At 43.7% G+C, this 21,079-nt stretch overlaps 1 protein-coding gene across 10 annotated transcripts in view; it reads right to left on the bottom strand.

The window, feature by feature from the left end:
* LOC126996668 (uncharacterized) overlaps positions 1–11,601 on the bottom strand; it is a 55,840-nt gene extending 44,239 nt beyond the window's left edge. For 8 of the 10 annotated variants that reach the window (XR_007751337.1, XR_007751336.1, XM_050857387.1 and 5 more), the window contains exon 1: positions 11,483–11,586. The gene's annotated coding sequence lies outside the window, so the exon portion shown is untranslated. Of the gene's footprint in view, positions 1–10,177; positions 10,324–11,482 lie in introns of all 10 variants that reach the window. The other 2 variants (XM_050857386.1, XM_050857391.1) reach the window with 1 other exon arrangement.
* Between the last annotated feature and the right edge of the window lie 9,478 nt (positions 11,602–21,079).

Raw genomic sequence — 21,079 nt, 5'->3', positions numbered from 1 at the left:
AGAGGCTGCGCCCACCCGCAGAACTAGGCCATGGGTTAACCTTCAAAGCAGGGTTGGTGATTTTTTTGATTTTTTTAAAAAATCAAAAAAATAAAAAAATCATTGATTTTTTTGATTTATTTGATTTTTTATATATATATATATATATATATATATATATATATATATATATATATATATATATATATATATATATATATATATATATATATATATATATATATATATATATATATATATATATATATATATATATATATATATATATATATATATATATATAAATATATATATATATATATATATATATATATATATATATATATATATATATATATATATATATATATATATCCTACCGAGTGATTTGAAAATCTCCAGGTTACTTTAAGTTTGAGTTTAGGGCGTAAGTGTGAGCACAGTCAAGGATCCTGATACACGTGTTCAATACTTGTTTGTAGTTGGTACAGGACCAGGTTTAGGACAGACAGAGTTGCCTGAAGTTATTTTCATGACAGCATTTTATATTATTACCACACAGAAGAATATCTACTTTTATTCTGTTACTGTTTGGTTGCTAACCTTGGTTATTATTATGATACATTGAATCCCAAGTTAGTAAAGACTAAAGGAGGCTGATTTTTACCATCCTTGGAGCACATCATTTAACTTATGGAATACTTTTTAGTAAAAAAATCAAAAAAATCAAAAAAATCAAAAAAATCATGATTTTTTTAGTAAAAAAATCAATGATTTAATCATTTGATTAAATCAATTTGATTTAATCATTGCCAACCCTGCTTCAAAGGGCTCTGCGTGTGGGCTCCTGGAACGTCCAGAGCCTCTCGGATGATGAGTGACTGCCCTACATATCAAATAAGCTCAGAAGGCTGAGGGTGGACATAGTGGCACTCTCTGAGACGAGGAGGCCTGGCAGCAAGGCATGTGGTACTGTACGGTAGGATTGATATATTGTAATTCGTACTAAAGAAAAAATACAGTACCATGATTTAGTACCGCACCAGTAAATCACACTTGTACTGTACTGGTATGCTAAAATATCGTAACATAATTTCGTACCATGCATACATAATGCTGATATGACAAATAATACACATATATTACAGTATATACTACATACTTTATTTCTATAACTGGTTATATTTCATTGCATTCAATATAGTACTATGAATATCAATAAACTAGGAAAATTATATTACTTTAAAAATACAATTATACCTCCTATTTACAGATGCATTATGTTGCAATGCAGCAACATTATTGCATCAATTGTCTGCCTTTAGACTTAGACGCTCATTCACTATGAAGCGCAAGCCCGAGAAGGTCCTTTCGATGCTGGCTTGCATCACAGGAACCCCTACTGCCACTTCAGCAAATTTTTTTTAGTTCAGAGTGAGGATGACAGTGCCACAAATGAAAAATGTTCTGACTTCTCCTCACCCGAGGAGTGTTGTCGAAGCTCTCAACAACTTTCCTTATAAACCGGAGACTAGTAGATGCACAGTCACCTCTCGATTAACGCGAGGGTTATGTTCCTGGAGACGTGTTTTTGTTGTGTCAGTGACTTACAAATGTAATGTAGCAATTCTTTCTTTAGAAAACTTTAACTTAAAGGAGTTACCTTTGTCACCGATAGCATGGGTAGTCAAAGGAAGAAGGAGGCAAGTGAGGTGGAGTGGCGGAGGTGAAGGGAGTGGCTGGTGACGGGAGCACAGGATGAGGAGAAACGGTGGCCAACACAGGTGAAGAACAAATTTAAATAAAATGAGAACGTGTGTTTCTGTTGTTTCTGTGACCTACTACTGTATGAACCCTTTCATTGCTAAACGCTCGCAGCGAGCGTTTGCCGTATTTGCTGGTGGCGCTAAACGCTCGCTGCGACCTCCACCCGCACTCAAATTTCCCATGTATGAGTGTTCCAACACTAATTCTCACAACACAGGATTGCCAATTGAGTGGATTCTCCACTAAATTTGGTGGAAATTCATATCAGCCCAGTGCGGCAAATCTACGGACGAGTAACTGGTGGATGTTCTTGCCCAATATAGCGGCATTTTTGCATAGCTTCACCTATCACCGAGTGATTCTTTGACCAAATAGTTGTAAATATTGCAGTTGGCAATACTCCCTTGCCAGAATCTGAAGAAAAGATGTCCAGAGTTCCCTCAATACGGCTGATCATCCCGCACGCACCGACGTAAGTGTTAACATTCAACACTCCCTGAACGTGCATGTACGTTCGCAAGAGAGGCATACATAACCGACTCCTATAGATCTGGACCTCTTCTTTCCAACGGTGTTTTTGGTTTTTAGCTGTGATGAATGGTTTTTGAGATACAGAGGTTAAAAGAGACCCCAATTGGACTGCCTGACTGCGCCTGAGGGGATAGTCGCGTCCGCACTGCGCGCAAGGAAAGGGTTAATAATGTTTCATCGATGACATCACAGCACGGAGACGCTATCTTTCTCTGAGAAAGACAGTGTCTCCGTGCGGTGACGTCATCGATGGAACTCGTGTTAAATCAAACATATCGCGTTAGTTAAACGAATCTCCTTAAATATCAACTCATGTTAAATCAAAAATGCGTTATTTAAGCTCGTGTTAATCGAGAGGTGACTGTATCTTGGAGTGAAGAACACCAGGAAGAGAAGACACGACACTTATGACCCTGGCCTTAACTCAAGACTCTCGAGTCTCGACATGTCTAGTGTGGAGGTCTGGTAAGAACTGCTGTGATGACCCGTCACTTGCCTTGAGGTCAGAGCAAATTACTTGCTTAGCTACCGCCTGCCACTCCACCCTTAATCCCCTGGGAAGGCTGAGACCGCAGTGACCTGACATTAATGACCTTGCCACTCCACTTCAGGTCCGGCGAGAGTGCCGGCACATGACCTCACTCACTTCATTAGTCACCTGAATGACCTGATCACAGATACAGGTGTTCATCTATATCTTGGTACGAAAAAAGGTATGAAAAAATATTGTACCGTAATTTTGCCGTCCTCAAATTCGTACCGTACCATACTATATGCCTTGCCTGGCAGTGGCGAGATCAGTAAGGAGGGGTACACCTTCTACTGGTCTGACATGAACAATGGCTTCCATGTCAAGGAGTTAAAATTTTCCGACTCTGACTCTGACTCCGGGAAATTTTAAAGTTGCGACTCCAACTCCGGCCCCCATCCCCCTTCCCCTCTGTTGCAAATCTATTTTTTTTTAATCAGATGTTGCCTATTGAGCCAGTACTCTCTCTCGAGGTCCTTTTTCTTACATATATTTACATCCAAATTATGTGTACTCTATATAGATAACATCTAGATAATGTAAAAGAAAAAAAACTTCACAACTAAATTACACAATAAATGATTACGTAAAGGAGTTGGAGTCGGGGGTATTTTTACCGACTCCAACTCAGACTTCGACTCCGGCCAAAAGTAGCCGACTCCACCGACTCCGACTCCACACCCCTAACCATAACACATTGATTTGTGTTTTATATTATTTATTATTGCTATTAGTTAGTAAAATTACTTCAAATCTAGATAAAATAACATGTAAAATGATTTTTAAATAAATATTCTTTTTGAAATATGGAACACTTTAATGGGATTTACATTAATTTCAATGGGGAAATTTGAATTGGTTTACGAGTGTTTTGGTGTGCCAGCAAAATTCTGGTAAGTAGCTATATGATTAAAAATAAAGATAAATGTGAGCCAAAGGGATTGCAGGCATGACCTTTTCCCTACAGGAGAGTTATTTCTGTAGGCACAGTGAAATACGAATGACAAAGTTGTAATGATAATAGTGGGGAATTTATTACCATTGCTCTTGGGTTAGTAAAGTACCTATTACAGTACTAACCATGGAATAAAAGCAGATAAAAATGTTAAATAGAAGTTTGAGCCAGTACAAAGACATACCCCGCACTTATAAAGTGTGTGGCTAATTCATTAAGTCCTTAATTAGGCCTGGCTCATCCTTTCCTGGTGCGACAACATATGCGTGTAAGTATGAATGTTAATGACGTGGGCCGGCTCTAGTATGCGAATTAACCTAATTGCTTATAATCTTCTTGTACCAGTTAATAGACCTTAATGGGGTAATTGTGGAGAATCACTCCGCGCCTCCAAAATACGATATTACGCCTCCATATTATGGTTAAGGGACTAAATACATGTCCCTTAACCATAATATGAAGGCGGAAGTACTTAGAAGTAAAGAAAAAGCCGAATTAATCCCCTTCCCCTAACGATCTTGGGGGTTGGGGGGGTTGGGGTATTTGGGTGGGGGAGCATATTTAAACTACTCCAACTGAACTTTACGACCTGCTAATGGGGGGGGCTTTGTCCCCCTGGACTCCCCTGCTAACCAAGGGGGGGCTGCACCCCCCCTGGACCCCCTTATTTTTACTGGACGGAATGTTGTCACGTCCATCCATCATTTCTCCTCTCCAAATACTGGAGAGGCTTGCCCCTTGGCAGGGGCAACCCAAGAAACAGCTGACCGCGACGCCTATTATACTCTTCGCACAAATGAAACCAACATAAAAGCCTCTCAAACCAACTACTTGGACTCCGGAATCTCTTACAATTAATACTCGATTTTCCTTTAACACTGGATCCCTTAAGCCTGAATCCCACACAACACGAATGGCCCCGATTGTCCCCCGATCGAGCATGACTTGCAAAAAAAAAAAAAAAATAAATAAATAAATAAATAAATAAAAAAAAATATTATTCCCGAATGTCGGGGGCATTCGGTGAAAAAAAACGTTGAATTTTATTCATGCGACATTTGACCAACGTTTGGGTTATTATCGGGCAATGATCGTGTGATTCGGGCAATGATCGGCCATTTTGGGCGCACTTGAATATAGCCAGAATCACACGTTTGTTGCCCGATCATTGCACGATCATAGCCAGAATTAGTCGAATGCGGTGTCATGCGGGCGAAGTAAACAAACGCAGGGAACTTTCGGACTAGATGACTTATAGCTAATTAGATTCACACGATCGAATGAGTGTCGTATGAGTTGAAAATAAATGCTTACCATCAACTTTGAATTGGTTGTCCCCCGTTGCTTTCATTACTGCTCTTTTATCACCTGCAGAGCAGGCAGGGAGAGGGCCATCACATGGAATCGGTTGGCCAGCATCCCGAAGGCGTTCTCCACAACCCTCCTAGCCCTCGAGAGACAATAGTTGTAGCTTTGCTCCTTCTTCTGCAGTCCTCTGTAGTGGTATGGCTTTTGAAGCCAGTCTCTCATCGGAAAGGCGTCGTCACCCACAATGAAGTAGGGCACTGGGTGGTCATCCCCGGGTAACGGCTCATCGTCAGAATCCTGCGGCGTTGTTCTCCAGCGCCTGCCTCAGATCGGTCACGTGGAATATTCCAGCATCGGAGCAGGATCCATTGGCTCCAACGTCCACGTATGTGAACTTCCCCTTCGAGTCTACAAGTGCAAGCAGGATGATGGAGTGGTAGCCCTTGTAGTTGTAATAGCAGGATCCTGTGTTTGCTGGGGGTTGAAGCGCAATGTGCTTGCCGTCAAGGGCCCCAATGGTGTGGTGAAAATTCCAGGTATTAGAAAATCCTTTGGTGATTGCCTTCCACCCCTCCGGTGTTGATGGACATATGATCACCTCATCCAGGAACTCCTAGATGATGGCCTCACAGGTTTCTGGCACAAGCTTGGAGATTGTGTTGGGCGCGACTCTAAAATTAAGGGTCATACTTTTGTAGGCCTTGCCTGTGTCCAGGAAACGAAGCGTAACTGAAAGTCGCAGGCCAGGTCCCAGTGGCTTCCGCCAGTTTGTGTCCTGCTTGATGATACGGGGGGCGATGCGTTCAAGGATCTCATTGAAGAGTGATTCGTCCATGCACAGGTAGTATTTGTAGGTTTGAACAAGTTGCCTGCAGCTTCTGGAGGAGCTGGTGGCAGTGGCCATAGGTGGGTTTCTCAAATAACCAGTCCCTCACGAACCACCTGCATTGTCTTATTGTTCGCTTCTTCTTCTTGGTCTTCTTCAATAGCAGGGTGGAGTAAAGTTGTATTTTCAGGTTGTAGATGTTAAGCATGTTCAAGTATAGTTGCTCAGTGTAGTACTCGTCACTCCTTAGATGCTCTATCTTGGATGTGAGGTGCGTAGGTGTCGACCATGGAATGCTAGGACATTTTGTGAGGCGTCCAGGGGCGTCACCACTATTTTATAGGGTGGATTTCTAGGTCATGTTAGTCAGGCTATGGTCGAGTGTGTCGAGGAACATTCGTCTAATTCATGCAATGATCGGTTGGATTGCTCCTATTGTTGTCATATTTCGTCCTGTTATCGTCAGACATTCGACCTCAATCGGATTTTTATCGTACTTATTGGGCGGTGCTCATGTGACAGTCGTGTGAAATTCGTGTAACATTCGAATAAATTGCCAGAATCAGCAGGAAATTTGCACGTTTCATTGGGCGATATTCGTGCGATTTGGGCAACTATCGAGCAGCTATCGACAATTGGTCGTGCATCGATCGTGCAGCTATCTGTTCCGGGTGATTATCTAGGGATTCCCCTTGATTCGGGAAAAAAAGTGCAAGACATCGTCATTCAGGCGGCATTCAGCTTGATTCGTGTTGTGTGGGATTCAGGCTTTATAGCAAGAGATGGGTTACCTGCATCTAAAGAACATGCGCAGTCACCATCAAAATGGTGCTGCCCCACACGGCGGACATATTGGTGGCTTTGTTTACAAAATATATATTTTCTTTGTAAGTAGAGCACAGAAACACTTCATTTCAGGTAGACAGCATCATTGCAATAGCTGCTTTTACCCCACAATTTCCCAGATCTTCATAGTCCTCCCCACTACCAGTTGTTTTAATTTTGTTGAAGGAGACAGGAATATTATCTGTTATTCCTTATCATCACTTGTAGACGCAGTATATGTTTGATGCGGCAGTAAAACTAGAGTGACACAACAGTATGTGATAGCTTGGAAAGGCTAGTAATTCCGTGGGAGCAATATTGGAGGTGCGTAGTGATTCTCCATATTTACCCTTAATGGACCCAGACTCATCCTTCCAGGTGGGACAGGTAATGACAAGGGCTAGCTTTATGGAAATTAGACTAATTGCTATTGGTATTATTTTGGTACCATACCAAAGAAATCACAAGTAATTTACTAAAGTATTTTCAAATACAGAGAAAGAATTAAAAGTAATTTCATATCTAAGTGGTTTCAGTGTTTTGTCCATTAACTCGATCGCATGCATGCACAGCCCTCGGGCCGGAACTAATGACTTCTTTGAGCTTCTCATAGGTGTTCTGGCCATGTGGAGGATGATAACAGTTTGTGGAGTGTCACTGCAGTATCCTTGCAGGGTAACTAAGAACTACATTGTTGAAAAAACACAGCATCATATAAACAAGTGAAAAGATGCCATTTAGGAATTCCATCTTCCAAACAACAACATTTAATGAATATGTGGCTAATAAATTAATACTCGGTAGACTGAGATAGGGACTGCCCAAACTACCACCCTGTGTTATGCCGTAGGTCAGTGCAGAAACAAGAATGTTTCAATAGGGATTGTAGGTTCACCCATATAAAGGGAACTAAGCGGCAGCAGACTGCAACTCACAACTCTGCTGCAGCGGAACAAGACTTCCCCAGAACAGTGAACCCACCGGCAGTCTCTCAAAATCACACGAATGGGGATCTCAACAGCAATTTTTTAGAAATGTTCATCGAACTAAGAACACACATTGTAAACATGAACAAAGCTGTGGAGGCTCAGGGACTTGCGCTGCAAAACCTGGCGAAGCCACCAACCCAGCAGAGTCATCCCGCACAAGTGCTTCCAGCAGCAGTGGCAACCATGAACCCAATCTGGGCCTGGCCCAGGATCAAGGTAAACTAGTGGAGAAACTCTTAGTGGGCAATATTCAAGGTCTCTACCCGAAGACTAACCAAAGCAAGCTCCCATTTCTCAGCGAACTAGCCCAGGTGGAGGATTTCATGTTTATTGCCCTCACTGAAACCCACCTATCTGCAGGAGTCAAAGAGGCAGAAATCAGTATTTCCAACTACACCCCATTCCGGACTGAGAGGAAAGAAAGAACCCATGGAGGCACAATAATATACCTGAGGGATGACATAGCTCAAAATGCAAAACCGCTCTTGTCGTACTCAGACGGCCAAGTAGAACTCCAGGCGATCCACATACAGGCACGCAACATGGTGCTTATAAACTGCTACCGCCCACCGAGCTGCTGCCCCAAGAATTTCAGCAATGCCATGGCGGCCCTGAGTCACCTGCTGGACTCCTTATCAATCCCCACACCTGATATTATCCTCACTGGGGACTTCAACTTCCCCTTCTTAAAGTGGCCTGAAGGAATTTTAACTGGGAGCATGCTTGCCAATAAGTCTCAGGCGGAATTACTCCTAGATATAACAAACTCTACTTTCCTTATTCAGGTTATAACTGATCCGACCAGGGGCAACAACATTCTTGACCTGCTCTTCACAAACAATAGTGATGCAGTAAATAGCATCTCTGCCGAAAAAACTATCTTCTCTATCCACAAGCTTCTCAGGATACACACAAACTACAAGAGATCAACACTACCCCCTGAAGCGACCAGACCTATAGAGAAGAACCCATTCCCCAGTCTCCACTTTTTCAGCAGCGAAGTAAACTGGGACCTCATAAATGCTCAGCTGAGGGACACTGACTGGGAGGCAGTATTGCATGACGGTGACCCCGAGACTATGCTGGACAGACTGCTCACTACCATCCTAAGAGCTTGTGAAGGCAATGTCCCAATGAAGAGAAAGCAAGGTTCCAGGAGAAGTGACATACCAAGGGAGCGGAAAATACTGATGAGGAGACGGGCCATCTTAAATCAGCGCATGCTTAAAACATCAAACGACTGTCAAAAGAGCTCGCTTCAAGCCAAAATCTCTGCTGTCGAAAAAGAAATCAGAGAATCTCACGAAAAGCAGCGAGACTGGGAAGAAAATCATGCAGTCGAAAACATAAAGGTCAACCCCAAGTTCTTTTTCAAGTACAGCAAAAAGTTTTCTAAAACACATGCCAGAGTTGGGCCACTTCAAGCAGAAAATGGGGAAATGTCAAGAAATCCCCAAGAAACATGTCACATCCTGTCCCAGCAGTACACGAAAGTCTTCTCACAGCCACAAACTACGAAGATCGTGCACAACCCCAGAGAGTTCTTCATGGACTGCAGCCAGCACCACCATAACCTTGCAAATGTTACATTCACCACAGCTGACATTCAGAGAGCCATCAGCGAACTCAAGATGAACTCTGCTGCCGGACCTGACGGTGTGCCGTCCATCCTCCTGCTGAAATGCAAAGAGGCACTGGCAAGCCCTCTCTACAAGATCTGGCGCCACTCTCTGGACACCGGCATCATTCTATCCATACTAAAAGGGGCAGTAATCTCTCCAATCCACAAGGGAGGAGACAGAAGCCAAGCACAAAACTACAGGCCTGTGGCCCTCACCTCCCATATAGTAAAGATATTTGAAAAAATAATTAGGGATTCAATCATGGCTTACTTAGAGGATAATGACCTCATGAGCAGCTCCCAGTACGGGTTCCGCAAGGGAAGATCGTGCCTCTCCAACCTGCTGGCCCACTATGACTGGCTGCTCCAAGGACTTGCTGAAGGAGGTAATGTGGATGTCGTGTACCTGGATTTCTCCAAGGCCTTCGATCGGGTTGATCATGGCATCCTCCTCCATAAGCTGAAGGCCATGGGGATAACGGGGAAGCTGGGTGTGTGGCTGCACAGCTTCCTCACACACAGGACACAGGCAGTCGCTGTCGATGGCCACATATCACAGCAAGAAAAGGTTGTCAGTGGCGTCCCCCAGGGTTCAGTCCTCGGCCCCCTGCTCTTCCTGGTCCTGATGGCTGACATAGAGGAAGTGGACGACAGCTCCTTTCTGTCATCCTTTGCGGATGATACCACCCTCAGCCACAGGATTAGAGAGGAGAGTGACACTCTTATACTACAGGCAAATATACAAAACATCTTTGAATGGGCAGAAACAAACAATATGAAATTCAACGAGGAGAAATTTGAACTACTGAGACTAGGGCCCAACACTGAGCTAAAAGACTCCACCAACCTATATTCAGGGGGACAGAAAGTGATTCCACCAAGCCGTGTCGTCAAGTGTCTTGGTGTCCACATGAAGGATGATGCCACCTTCCAACTCCACATCAAGGAAACAACCAGCAAAGCCAGGCGGATGGTCGGCTGGGTCCTCCGAACCTTTAAGTCAAGGGAACAGGAGGTCATGCTAGCACTGTGGAAGGCACTCATACACCCAGTACTCGACTACTGCAGCCAGCTCTGGTCACCCCACAAAAAGGGTAACATACAAGAGCTGGTGTCAGTACAGAGGGCCTTCACCAGGACAATAAAAGGCATGAAGGGCCTAAATCACTGGCAACACCTACAAAAGCTGGGGCTATACTCTCAACAGAGAAGAAGGGAGAGATATGGGGCCATGTATGTGTGGAAAGTATTGGAGCAGCAAGTGCCTGATCCCACCCCAGAGCTACTAAAGGCCAAAACAAGCGAGCGCACCGGTCGCTTATGCGAGAGACGGGCTCTCTCTTCAACAGCTCCAGGGAGAATAAAGAATCTCCTCGCCTCCAACATTGCACACAGTGGTCCAAGGCTCTTCAATGTGCTTCTTAAACACGTCAGAAACACCATAGGCTGCTCGGTCACTAGATTAAAAAAAGAACTGGACAACTTCCTGCAAACGCTGCCAGATGAGCCTCCTGTTCCAGGCTACACGGCTTATTGCAGGGCAGCCTCAAATTCTGTGCCGGACCAGATAGCTCTCCTAAGGGAGGACTCTCGGGCCAGCTGCAGTGGTGGACCACCACAGCCTCTAGATTCGACCAAGTAAACCAAGTAAGCAAGTAAACCAAGTACTACGGACCTCGTAATTATGACTAAGTTAGAGCTTGTCCTTTATGAATGACAATGTGAGGAATTGTGTTGGTCTGTCCCATCTACCCCCCCTGTCATTTGAGCAAGAAAGACCGCTCTGGCGGGTAACAGGAGGGAGGAGGAAAAGTCTCAAGAATTGGGGGTCGTTCTTGAAAGCCAGAGATAGCCAGGTGACGCCTCTCGTCGGCACCTGCCCTGTCAAACACTTCGAGGATTTTGACAACCTCAGTCATGTCCCCCTGGTCTCCTACCCTCCTCGGACTAATTGAAGTTTGGTGCGACTGTGACACGAAGACCCTTAATGCGCAGAGAGAGAGAGAGAGAGAGAGAGAGAGAGAGAGAGAGGGAGAGAGGGAGAGAGAATCAGCATCAGCGCATCATGTCTTCCACTAGCACCACTATCACTCTCTAGCCACGCCACAGGGTACGTTGAGCGGTCATTGTGCAGTGCTGGCGTTGTGCTCACCTCAGGAGGACATCTAGGGCGTCATCGTGGCCGCCGCTGGGTGGTCAGGCCCCGCACAGCCTCGCCGTCCGCCGCCACACTGTCAACAACTCCCACACAGCGTTGACAACTCAAAATTTCAGACGTCGCTAGATGAACTCCCAAAAAGTGCTAAGAGCGCTAAATATAATAAAATGTCAGTAAAAGGTTGAGATTCCAATGATTTCTGCCCTTTGATTTGTCAAATTATTAAAAATAATAAGTACGACTATACAACACTCAACATTATTACAAATCCACCTCCGTGGCGCACTGGTTAGCGTGCCAAGATATAGCAGGTCACCCAACTACATTTTCCTTTTCGGGCCGGTCCATAAATGCGCACCTGGGGAAACCTGGGGACAGTAAACTGTGGTAAAAACTCCGGCATCAACACTTGCTGAGTGGCAGTAGAACGCGGTAAAACACTTCCTAACGAATCTATTGAATTTTTCAATTCCCTAACTAATTACTTAACTTAATTCTCACTCGTTTATGTAAGAAAAAACACTCGTTACCTGTCTCCATATGTCGCACACTTTTTCGCGTTATATTTGGCTCTTATATTTTTTATGTATAGCACTTATGATGTGTGTTTTTCTTTTAAAGTAGCTACTATTTAATTGGACTAAGAAAGAACAATGCTACAGTTTATTAAAAAAAAGACCACGAAAATAATGTCTGCGAGTGACATTTCTTTTGGCTACGCATTAAAAAAGATTATTAAATTGTTATGCCACCCACATTAACTTTCAATATAGGAATTATGCTATCCAGAGACTAGATGACTTATGAAGAGGACACAGTGAAGCCTAAATTATTTCATTCTTATATATGAGGGAAAAAAATTGGCTGTCCCTCCGTTGGTCCCCTAGGTAGCATGGAAAACCTAATAAAACCCGAAAGAGATGGCCCAGATTCTAGGTGCTGCTTTTGTCTCAGTGTATACCAACCACAGAGTTATATACCTAGAGCGCGCGAGCCAAACACTCGGGTGCGGCAACCGGAAGTACCTCGGCCGCCATCTTTGGGAGCCCAGTCCAGTCAACTCTGTGCTCCAGCCCGCAACTTCAAACTGGAGGTAAGTGCATGGTAGGTGGTGATGGTGGTGGTCGTGGTGGTGGTGGTGGTGGTGGTGGTGGTGCTATAGTGGTGGTGGTGAGAGAGAGCTGGAGAGAGAGAGAGAGAGAGAGAGAGAGAGAGAGAGAGAGAGAGAGAGAGAGACGGACTGACGTGACATATATGATATAGCTCAGGTTTTATACTCTCTCTCTCTCTCTCTCTCTCTCTGTTTACGAAAACCACCATCACCAAGACCACCACCACTATCACGTACCACCATCACCACCACCACCATCACCACAATCACGTATCACCACCACCACCACCATCATCATCATCAACACCATCACCATCACCACCATCATCACCACCACCACCACCACCACCACCACCATCACCACCACCACCATCACCACCATCATCACCACCACCACCACCCTCACCATCATCACCACCACCACCAACACCAACACCAACACTATCATCACCACCACCACCAAAACCACCATCATCATCACCACCACCAAAACCACCATCATCATCACCACCACCACCAGCACCATCATCACCACCATCACCACCACCACCACCACCATCACCACCATCATCACCACCATCATCACCACCATCATCACCACCAACACTACCACCATCATCACCACCACCATCACCACCATCATCACCACCATCATCACCACCAACACTACCACCATCATCACCACCACCACCAACACCAACACCACCACCATCATCACCACCACCACCATCATCACCACCACCACCATCATCACCACCACCACCATCATCACCACCACCACCACCATCACCACCTTCACCACCACTATCACCACCACCACCATCACCACCGCTATCACCACCACCATCAAAACCACCACCACAGAGTGAGGGAAAGTGGGCTCCCCAAGATGGCTGCCGCGCCAGGGTAGCTTGCCTCACCCGCCGCCAACCCCACAACACGGGAGCGCGCGCTCTAGGTATATAACTCTGTGATACCAACCCTTCAGCTTAATTATGACGGCTCCTTTCATCAGATAGGTTGCCTACAGTTTTCAGTTGACGATGTTGCCAATCCCCACTCAGTGATGGGCCCTGATTTACTGCATCCTGCACTTCTGAAAAATTGATCAAACGTCTGGGTGGTTGCACCCGTTATCCCTTTTCCTCGCACTAATAATACATTGCTTCCTTAGTTTTAGGCCAAAGTTCACTAACACTCCCAAATCCCTTTCACACTCTGCCCTGCCTATCGCTGTGGAGTCTAAACTATAGGCTACCCGTGTAATGGGTTGCGTGTTCCTACACTATATAGTACGCTACACTTGTTGATGTTAAAATTAATCTGTCATTTCTCTGACCAAGCTGACAGCTTGTTGAGATCCTCCTGCAGTGCTCTAGCATCCTCCCCTGTCCTATTAGTGCGTCGATCCTATTTTGGTGTCATCTGCAAATTTACCTATGTCGCTAGTTATCTCATTGTCTATGTCATTGATGTAGATAATGAATAAAAGCAGGCCCCGCTGGTAACATTACCCCATTTGGATTTTTTACCGTTAATGGTAATTAATCCTCTGTTTCCTGTCGCTAGTTTTAATCCACTCCTTAATCCAATCAAATACCTTCCCTCTTATCCCATGAGCCCTGACTTTATTTAACAGTCTCTGGTGAGGTACCTTATCGAAGGCCTTACTAAAATCAAGATAAACTACATCATAGCTCTCATCATTGTCAGCTGCCTCGTATACTCTATTGTAAAAGGATAAAAGATTAGTGAGGCACGACTTTCCTTTAGTAAACCCATGCTGTGAGTCGTGAATTAAATTATGTCTGTCAATATAGTCCCTAATATGACTATTATCAGCTATTATTGACTCAAGTATTTTACCTTAAACTGACGTCAAACTAATCGGCCTATAGTTTTCCATAGAAGATTTGTCACCCTTCTTAAATATTGGAATAACGTGTGCCTGTCTCCATGAAACAGGCACCACCCCTGTGTCTAGTGACTTTCTAAATACTACTGTTAACTGCCCACTGATTTCAGTTTTACATTCCTTTAACACCCTGGGGAAAAGTTCATCTGGCCCTGGTGCCTTGGTGACTTTAAGTCTATCTATCTGTCTAATCACGAGCTCCCTACTTATGTTGATGTCGGTTAATCCTTCTATCTCTTCTCCCCTGCAGCTCTGTTCTCCCTGAGGTATATCATCTAATCTTTCTTTGGTAAATACAGTTAAGAAATATCTATTCAACGCCTCGCTCATTTCTTCATCTCTATCAATCAGTGATTCTCCTGACTTAAGCGGCCCTATCTTATCCCTAACCTTGGTCTTATAAAGCTGAAAGAAGCCCTTTGGATTGGTCTTTGCTTCCCTGGCAATTCTAATCTCATAATTACGTTTTGCCATACGCGTGTTCTTCTTTACTGTTCTAGCTAAATCGTTGTAACTATCCCTTAGGTGAGTTTCCCTCCTTTTGATTCTAACATATAGTCCTCTTTTCCTTCCTATTTCAGTTTTTAGCCTGTCTGTCATTCATCGCGGGTAATTACCTGTTGACCTGACTTTCCTGTGAGGTATAAACTGTTTCTGTCCTAGTTTAAACTCCCTGACCAGACTATTGTACTCACCCTCCAAGCTACTGACCTGACTAATGACCTCACCAGAGATTAACACCCCTCCCTGCTCTGGGTCCTGACCTACTTCTGATCTTACTCCTCTTAGCCTTTGCAGCTGCTTTCTTAACCCCTCGTAGTCCGCCTTCCTGAAGTCAGGTATTAATGTGTTGTTACTGCTGACTCTGTCCTCCCATTTAATATTGCAGCGCTTGCAGCGGAGAGGAGCTCTTTCCTCGCAGGGACAGTGTGGAGGGTCACACAACAAAGAACCCACAAGTGATTAATAGACCCCGACACGTGAGTTATAATTGTGTCTTTCTGAAAGACATCTCTTGCCATTGCCATATTCTGATGTGCGGGTTTGCGGGTTAAATAACGAGTTAGTTGTTCAACAGTGCTTTATTGCTCTTTGATGTTCTGTGATTCTGATGGTGTGTTCGTGTTAACAGGTTTTGACCGAAAACATATGAATCGAGTCATCGTGAAGGGTCTTCTTATTTACCACCTTACCGCCCCCTCGGGCTCGCGGGGTTGATGGCGGACACTAAAACGTGGATATAGTCTATATAACACGACGACAACGCTAGAAGACGGTGCGGGACCAGATAGAATTCGGCGGACGGCGGACGCGTTGACGAGAAATATCGGTGTTTGATAGTTGTTGATGGGGATGCTAGTGTTCGGTGATGTGACGTGTAACGAAGTGTAACGACAACTAACACAGGTGTTTGATCGGTGTTGATGGTAATGCGAGTGTTTGGTGGTGGTGATGTGACAAGTGAACGACAAGAAACACAGGTGTTTGATAGGTGTTGATGGAATGCGAGTGATTGGTGATCGTGATGATTTGATGAGTTGACGAGTGTAAAGAAGAGACTTGTGTATAATATGTGGTGAAGGTTTACCAAGAAACAGAGTTATCATACTGATCGAACAAAGAATGTTGTTATGTGACACATGCACAGATGTGAAGGTGTATGAAGAAACAGAGTTATCATACTGATCGAACAAAGATTGCTGTTATGTGACACATGATCAGGTGTGAAGGTTTACCGTTATGTGACACATTCAAAGATGAGAAGGTTTACCAAGAAACAGAGTCAACATATTGGTGTCAATAGGGATTGCAAAGTATATTATTTTGTAAATATTAAGGGGCAACGCCAGCACATCGGACGGCAATATCAACGACGCGTGTGGGACATGTGAAAAGGTGTTTGATTCCGGGGAGGAGGCAGTCGGCTGTGAGGTATGTTGTCTGACATGGTTCCACATTGCGTGTGAAGGTATACCACTTGAAGTGTATAAATGCATAGCAGAGAAAGAGGGTGACTAACGTAAGAGGTATTGTACCTTCTTTTGGGGATAGCAGACGGATAGGTAAAGGCTCAAGCTGGCTCAAGGGGGCTGAAGGAACAAAGTGCAGCGTAAATAGTGTACAGAAATTAAATATCATGTTTAATAACGTGGATACATTTAGTCGGGCTTAAGTCCTAGAATTAAGTTTGTTTGAAGAATAAGGAGCAAACTCCACACATTATTGCCTTATTGCATTACAAGAGGTCAAACCAAAGCAAGCCAAAGAATTTCGTTATGGAAGTTAGGAAGTTGCGAAAGGATCTCAGAAGAGTAGGCTACAGACCAAAGGATTATGATATAAGATTGCGTGCAACTTCTCTAGGCAAGATGGTAAAGGTATGCTTATCCACGTTAGGAAAGGAATTATCTATAGGACTGTGGACTTAAATTCAAAATACTGTGAGTATTGCTGCATTGAAGTAGAATGTGGTAAGCTTGGTAAAGCAAACAAAATGTTGTTCACCTCTGTGTAGAGGAGTCCCACCAGTGTTGAGGAAAACAACAAGGACCTGCTAGCACTACTTGGTGAAATAAATTCAAGAAATGAGAAAGACGAAGAACACATCAACGGGATAGAGTAACTACACCTGTAACACGGGACCAGCAAACATTAACAGCTTATTTATTGAGAAAGTGAAGAAAGTGAGAGTGCTTCTTTTACTCAGCACATACAGGAGGTCACCAGGATGAGAGGAAATTCGCCAGACGGTACACTTGACGTGGTGTTTACTAATTACTAATGAGGAACATGATGAGCCTGTAGTTGAGGGAGGGAAGGTTGAGAGCCCACTGGGAAAGTGGTCATACATCCATCTACTTTGTCTATGCTACCCAAGACTTAAAATTGGTATCATAGTAGTGATTAGATAGTGTATATATAGAGAAAGCCATTTAGTTATTGATGAAAGAAAGACTCGACGTAAACTGGAGAGATTACTTGGGCACTAATACAAATTAATACAGAAATAAAATGGCAAAGGTTTGGAGCAAAGATGCAAGAAGTTATAAATGAATGTGTCCCGTGTCTCTCAAGAGAAGAGAGACAATGGAGATTACCCATGAATAGAAAGCTGTGGGCAAAGATAACGGGAAAGCAGAGGTTGTGGGAGACCATGCAGAACATGAGACAAGCCCAGCAGCAAATCACGTCCTCAGGGAGAAGACTCGATGATGTGGAGACTGAGTACCGAGAGTACCGAAGATTGAATAACCAAGTTAGAGAAGAAACAAGAAATGCAGAGAAACAAAAGGAACAAGAAAATGCTAGAAAGGCTAAACTAACCTAAAGGTGTTCTGGAGACATGTACAGCCTAAGACACAAACAAAGGAAAGGATTGGTGACATAAGGACACAGAAAAAACGAAAGTACCTATAACTGACCAAGAAAAGGGCTGATGTGCTGTCAGGATATTTCTCGAGTACCTCTCAAGAACCTTTGTCACCGAATCCAGTGGAGATGTACCAAAGTACCTTTGTCAGATGTACCAAAGTGCCTCTGTTACCGAATCCAATTGAGATATATGTAGGAGTGAATAGCTGGACAGTTTCCAATGTTCATTCTACAAAGGGCAAGTTCCGGAAGATTGGAAAACTGCTAATATCACAGCCATCTACAAGAAAGGAAGCGAGACTGACTATGGGAACTACAGGCCTATCAGTCTCACAAGCGTTATATGGAAGGTCGTGGAGTCGCTTCTAGCAGCGAGATGAGGTAATGGCAAACATGAAAAGAAACAAATTATTCAGTAAGGCGCAATTTGGCTGCATGGCTTCATATCAAGACGCTCCACGGTGCTGCAGCTCCAAGGTCTTGGACAATTGGACTGAGACTCTAGACAAGGGGCAGGCTGTAGATATATGGTGTAGCTACTGTGATTTCATGAAGTTTTGACAGAGTATCACACCACACTCATTACAAACTGTCCACAAATGGCTTAGATGACCATTTTGTGACATGGATTAAAGAGTTTTGATGAAATAGTAGACAACGAGACATAGTAGAAAATTGTCTGGCTGGAAGAAGGATTACGAGCGGAGTGCCGCAGGGCTCTGTTCTTGCCCCTCTGCCTTTTGCTCTTTATTAATGACTTACCTGACCGTGTGCAAATAGAAGTGAGATATAGTTGTATGCTGAAGACACTAAGCTCTTTAAGACCATCAGTGATGCAGGTGACAGTAATGCTGGGATCACACATCAAAGTTTTTAGAAAGTCTGCGATATTGGCCAAATCGCACGGTTATTCGCACGCGAGAGACCATCGCAGTATGCGCTCGCATACCCTCTTCAAACGCAAGGGGTCGCGGTGTATGCGCGCGTATATGCGATCGACTTTGCACATCGTGCGTATGGCAGCGACGCTGCTTCGGAAAGCGAGATGGCAGCGAGCGAGCGGGAGGGTGTGAAAAACCGTTGGCAAGCGACCCACAAGTCAGTACCACTGATCTCTAATTTGACTGGATTGGTTGACTCCGTGCAAATCCTGAAGCCCGCAGCCGCCATCTTAAGATTCCCTCGGGCCGAGGCATATGTGTAAAAAATTCGGCATCAACGCTCGCTGAGTGGCAGTAGCACGTGGTAAAATACTTCATTACGAAGTTATTAATTTATTGAATTTTTATATGCCCTAGCTACTAGCTTTTTATTGCTTTATGGAAAAAAAACACACTCGATAATCGTTACCCAGTCTCCATATTTGGCACAAAGCAATTCTTTTTCGCTTGATTTGACTGTTACATCCTCTATATAGCATGTATGATATGTGTTTCCTTGCAAACTACTTTTTCAGTGGATTGGGAAATAACAAATGTTAGTCATCATGAAATAAAACAGAAAAATATAGGTTCTTTTCATATATTTCTTTTGGTTACCCACTAAAAACTTCTCCATTTTCTAAATCTAAGATTTGAAACAGAAAACGAATCAATTTGATGAGTAGCTAAAGCAGGTTCAACTAATTAACTAACTATATATAATATTAATACACGTAGTGACGTACATTATTTTTTGTTTTTCTTGTAAACTGTAATATTTATATTGACTATCATATTCGTCATTTACACGAAAACTTCAACGTGGCCAACATTATTATTGAAGTTCTATGCATAGCCTACATCACCCTTTTTCCAAATAAGTATGAGGAACAAATTATGAAATTATTATGGTCTTTTTTAATGCTGAGCCTAATACATTCATACAACCACCCTGGCTGGCAGTTGCCAGACAGAGTAAAAACTACAACACCCTTATGAGAACTGCAGCTGAGACTGTGTTGAATGAAAGAATCACTCAGAGACACGCCAGTCCTCGTCGACGGACCGACTCGGTCGGCTAGATTTCGATCGCCGATAGAGTCGGTCTGTCGGCATCCTGCTACGGGCCGCCAATTGGCTTAGCCCGTGCTCCCCCGCGCATGGAGGGAGCATTTTTGCACTCTTAGGACAAGGGCCCGTTTCCCCTAGTGATACTAGGGGATAAATCTTTGAGGAGGAGGAGGAGAGGAAAGAATCACAGTGTTGGCCACGTTGAAGTTTTTGTGTAAATGACGAATATAATGCAGTCAACATAAATATTACAGTTTACAAAAAAAGCAAAAAACAATATACGTCACTATATGTATTGATATTATATATAGTTAGTTAATTAGTTGAACCTGCTTTAGTTACTCATAAAATTGATTTGTTTTCTGTTTTAAATCTTAGATTTAGAAGATGGATAATTTTTTAATGGGTAACCAAAAGAAATATATGAAAAAAACTACATTTTTCTTTTTTATTTCATGATGACTAACATTTGTTATTTTTCCAATCCACTGAAAAGTGGTTTGCAAGGAAACACAGAGTGACAAACGAGTTTTGAGGATTTAAAGAAAGCGCTTACACAGGCTCCGGTCCTTGTCTCTCCGGATTTCAAGGACCCCTTCAGCTTTGTACCGACGCTTCGGCTAGTGGAGTAGGAGCCGCGCTGATGCAAACAGATAAGTCCGGCAAAAGCATGTGATAGCGTTCGCCAGTCGATTACTTACAGCTTCGGAAAAGAACTATTCTGTTACCCACCTAGAGGCTCTTGCCATTGTGTGGGCTCTGAAGCATTTTCGTGACATAGCGATGGGGTACAAAATTGTGGTGTATACGGACCACGCGGCCATAACTGATCTTTTCAAGGGAAAAAACCTACACGGTCGTCTGGCAAGATGGTTCTTAACGATCCAAGCATACAATCCGGAGATAAAATACATCACCGGGAAAACAAATGTGGTCGCAGATGCCTTATCTCGGAATATTCCGATAGACGCGATTACCACCCCAGAGGTCATCCACAACTTCACTTGAGCTACACACTGCTCAGCGAGACCACCCTGTGTGGAAGAGGTTAATTTACGCCCTCGAGTCGGGAGACGAATCAAACCTTCCTGAATTGCCAGTTCCCTTTTCACAATCCTTCCTATCAGAGGACAACCTCCTTTGTAGGTCATGGCCAACCAAACCGGTACCTATAGACCAACTGGTCATCCCAGACAAATACG

This window comes from Eriocheir sinensis, chromosome 10 (genome assembly GCF_024679095.1).
Source record: "Eriocheir sinensis breed Jianghai 21 chromosome 10, ASM2467909v1, whole genome shotgun sequence".
In the NCBI taxonomy this organism is placed as follows: Eukaryota; Metazoa; Arthropoda; class Malacostraca; order Decapoda; family Varunidae; genus Eriocheir; species Eriocheir sinensis.
Note: the sequence above shows the minus strand (reverse complement) of the source record. Positions and strands in the feature narration are given on the sequence as shown.